Below are 4,503 nucleotides of genomic sequence, written 5' to 3'. Positions count from 1 at the left end.
TGCTGCTGCTGCTTGTCTGGTAAGTTATAAACATAAACACATATTGTTTGTAACGTAAAGTCAGCTGTAAATACGATTGCATTGTTGGAAATATCAGTAAAAATGACTGAAAACTACTCATTATCTGTGTTTGCAGAGCTAAATAGAGCAGCAGCTCTGTGTTTTTAGCAGCTTGGCTAGCTAGTTAGCAAGCTAACAGAGCAGCATGCCAGATTCAGCGTTGATGTGCTGAAATTGAGAGGAATAAAACCAACAACAGGACTGTCCTTCATATAAATAAAACGCTGGTGTCTCTTTAGTGAGGTCAGAATGTTATTGTAAAATGCTTCCAAAGCTGAAAAGGAAAATATGCATCCTTTCAGTCTTACTGCAACACAAGTGACACGAAACAGGCTGATTTAGAAGTTCAGCTCTATGGCTGTTTCAGAGTTTATCAAATTTCTGTAATGTACGGAGTACTTGCCTCCAAGTCAGATACTGGAAATACCTAGATGATTTCCAGGCTGATGTAACTGCACTTTACAAAGGCTGATGAAACAAATTGTACAAGATATTTATGCATGATATTTATATATTAAAGCTGCTCTGGCTTTTTTCTGAGTTAGAATATACTTACGATGAGGTAAAATTGGAGCGCTCTTAAAGGATGATGGTAAAGATTGAAGCCACAAGCCTAAGTAGAAGGCCAGTGATTATTTCACTTTGTTAAAATAATCACTTCCAATGGAAAATTTACTGTAATTTATTTAACATGACTTACTTAAGATGCCCCCAAGGCTGATTAGATAGCCAGTGATCATTTTACATTGTTGCTTAACATTGTTTATGTTTGATTAACTTTAAGGCTGATGTAAAAGGTACCATGTTGAAAGGCTGATATAGAAATAGTGCCACCTTGCAGGCTGATTAGAAGGTCAATGATCTCTTATTTGGTATTACTTAGTAATATTCCCTCCAGGCTGATGTGAAGTAAACTAGCCTCAGAGGGCTGGTGGAGAACATCTCTGGCTTTCCAGGCTGATTAGAAAGGCAATGATAATTTATTGTAATTTATTTAAAATGACTTGCATAAATGCCTCCAAGGCTGATTATTTCACATTGTTGCTTTACATTTATGTTCTGATTTACTTCAAGGCTGATGTAAAAAGCACCATGCTGAAAGGTTAATTGAAAATACTGCCACCTCACAGGCTGATTAGAAACACTTTAAATATTTAATGCTTGAGAATGCTACTTGTGTTTTTAGGTGTATGTGAAGAGAGAAAAAGTGAAAGCTCAGAGGTGAGTTACATGTGATGTATTAAATATTTAGTGCCTGTAAAGAGAGTGTGTGAGAATGTTAACTGACCTACAAATAAGCGTACAGGTTTAAGAATTTATCAGGCTCAGAGACAATCACATTTAAATGGTATCCTTGTCTGTCTTGGAGTCATCTACCTTATAACTCATCTTCATAGAAGATGTGATTATGTTTATTTGTCAAATAACGTGTGTGTGGTGTTATCTGATCAGTCCGTGTATTGTTTTCTAACCATGAAATCCAAAAGAAACAGGCGTTCTGTCAGCTAATTTGAAAGTGGCTGTGAACAACACACAGACATGCAAATTATTCGAACGTATATAGGTTTTATTAATACTTCCAAGTTTATGACTTTCAAAAGTCATTCATTTTTCTTCATTTAAATAAGGTAACCTGTTGCAAGCATGTTCCTCCACACATTTTCAGATAGTTATACATGTTAAATGTCTTGTTTGATTTTGTTATTGTATTAAGATTAAGCAGGAGAGTTCCAACACTCCAAATACATTGAACTGAATTTTTTTTCAACATTCAAACAGAAACTCTTCTGCTTGCATTTTTCCTTAAGAACAAAGGAATATTTATATTAATAAAGTTTTCTATAATTGCAAAATAACATGAATCTCTTTTCATTTCTCTTTACATTTTTAATTCATGTATCTTAACTTGCTGCTGTTAAGAATGTTGTTGGAGAAACTAGATGTCAACAGGAAGGCCAGGCATCAACATCCAGTGCTTTTAAGGCTGTACGAGTGTTATTACAGTGATCACTGGAGACATCAAATGCAAGGTACACAGAAGTCAACACTGGCAGTAGACAAATGTAAGGCTACTGGCCATGTGTATGGCTTCATTTTTGCACTTTTTTAGCTCGTGTACTGTCCAAAAGCAAGCTGATAAACTCTCTTTACTGCAGACAGTAACTCTGAAGTTTCACAGAACTCATTGCTCTCACACCAGTTGTACAACTCCATTATCATTTCTTTCACAGTTTCACGATACGCTTTCAGATGACTGACTGTTCTCCGCTTGTGGACCTTCCTGCAGGACCAGGATCTCCGAAACTCTAAGGCACACACACATTTCTTTTAGGCTGTTTGCAAGACATGTGCACTGCTTTGTTTGCAAGTTTACAACTCCCAAACTTTGGCTGTGATGTACAATCAAATAATTTCAATTTCCATCCCATTCATAACTGCCTTGCTCTGACAGACAGCGGACCAATCCTGTCCTGCTCTCATCTATGTCCACAACCATTTCCTCACTTTGCCAATGCAATGTGCTTGCAGCTTTCCCCTTTCAGCCCAATAACATTCACATTGCATTGTGAGCAGATCAACACAATAACACTTTCCCTCACTGGTTTCAGAGGATACTGATATTTGGCCAGCAGACTGAAACACAACTTTGTCATGCAAGCCTTTGCTTTTCATCCTAGATACCAGTTCAGCTACGTCCGGTTTCTTGGACTCAGTTATCCGGTCAGCTTTGAGTTCTTCCAGGTAGCTTAAAGACAAAGCATATTTAAAACAATGTGAATATTGGGTAAAATATTGTAATTCAAAACAGAACGGTTTAGTATTATGTCAACAAACCTGTAGTAGTACATCACCACCTTCTCGCTCAGAAGATGAAGCAGTTCATCTACACGTCTGTTTGCATATCCTTGACAAAACTGGTATTTCATGCTGAAAAAGAATCTTAAACAAAGCAGATGCTCAAAAATCTGCTGATGTACTGAAGGTCAAATGAAGGAATGAAGGAAATGGGAAGCATTTACAGAAAGTAGTTTGCCATTTAAATATCATCTGTAAACGACTGGACATGTTTTACCCACAGTTACCTTCTTGAGCACACAGACATACACAGAACAACACATCAGACAATAATATTTTTAAATGTTTTAAATATTTAAATATTGTTACATTTAATGAAGTTAAAGTCAAAATATTAAGCTAAACTATCCTTACACAAACTCTGTAAAATGACTGAACAGCACAAAATTAAAATGTAAAACTATTAAACCAGTGGCTCCCAAACACGCTCCTGAAGTTCTCTTTGTAGTTCACATTTTTTCATGCTCTTACATGCCCACTTCAACTTAGGAAGCACTTATAGCTTTGTTACAAGTTACCTAGATTAGGTGTGTTAGAGCAACACTGAAATATGCAGGAACAGGATTGGTAACCATTGCAGTATACTACAGACATATCCACACCTCCCAGCCAAGTTATTGGTTTCACTGATTTGGTGCAATACTCTTCTTCCAAAATTGGCCCACATCTTACAGTGTTGAAACCACTGCATTTTTAAATAGTTTCAGATGGTTGTGGCGCCTGTGACTTCATCAACGCTGACTACCACTTGGTTTGATCTCTCTTCAAAGTCTGATTCCAAAAAAACCCAATGAAGACTAACATGAGTTTTAAGGGGCCATCTACAGACAAAACATTTTTGAGACAACTATGTTTATAACTCACTGTTGCACATTCTTTGAGAGCTATCATTGACCTGATGACCTAATTTTTCACAGCTGGATGTTGCATCCAGTGATGAACTGCCTGTATAGAACATACAAAAATATGTGCTTATCAAAATACATGTGCACAGTCCTACTAACTCCTCTTATTATGTGGTTATGAGAGAATGTTACCTGAAGAACATGAAATCAGCACATCAATATTATACAGTGTGGGAACACTTTCTGTACTGCATTGAGGCCTTGAGGTCTCTGTCTACCATGACACACCTGAAAATACATCATTTTATATATATGAGAAGATACAACTGATGCTGATGATGACTTACTATTAAAGGAGACTTTCATAGATTTTTCAGAAGTTTAGCATAATTGAATAAGATGTAAAATTCCATGTGGTTTGATGTGAAACGCTCCATTCTAAAGAAACTCATCAGAACTGATTTTATGAGTGCAAAAGAGGCTACAATATGAAATGATTGTTGACCTTCTAATTAGCCTGGGAGGTGGGAGTCTTTCCTATCAGTATTTAAAAATATGGTGCCTTTCAAGTCAGCCCTGAAGGCACATAATTTTATCAAAGCAACTATATGAAGTCTTGTCTGTTTTATCAGGAGGTGGCGGCACTATAAGCCTATAAGGACTGTGCCTTTAATATCAGCCTCAAAGTACATGACTGAGTATTATTAAAGATGCAACAGCTTGAAATGACCATTGGCCGCCT

At 36.7% G+C, this 4,503-nt stretch overlaps 1 long non-coding RNA gene across 1 annotated transcript; it reads left to right on the top strand.

The window, feature by feature from the left end:
* The first annotated feature begins 1,245 nt into the window (after positions 1 to 1,245).
* On the top strand, positions 1,246 to 2,404 carry LOC118803544. Its single transcript, XR_005006878.1, has 3 exons — positions 1,246 to 1,281; positions 1,981 to 2,090; positions 2,292 to 2,404. It is a non-coding gene; the product is annotated as an uncharacterized LOC118803544 (long non-coding RNA).
* Positions 2,405 to 4,503: the final 2,099 nt, after the last annotated feature.

This window comes from Colossoma macropomum, unplaced genomic scaffold (assembly GCF_904425465.1).
Source record: "Colossoma macropomum unplaced genomic scaffold, Colossoma_macropomum, whole genome shotgun sequence".
In the NCBI taxonomy this organism is placed as follows: Eukaryota; Metazoa; Chordata; class Actinopteri; order Characiformes; family Serrasalmidae; genus Colossoma; species Colossoma macropomum.
Note: the sequence above shows the minus strand (reverse complement) of the source record. Positions and strands in the feature narration are given on the sequence as shown.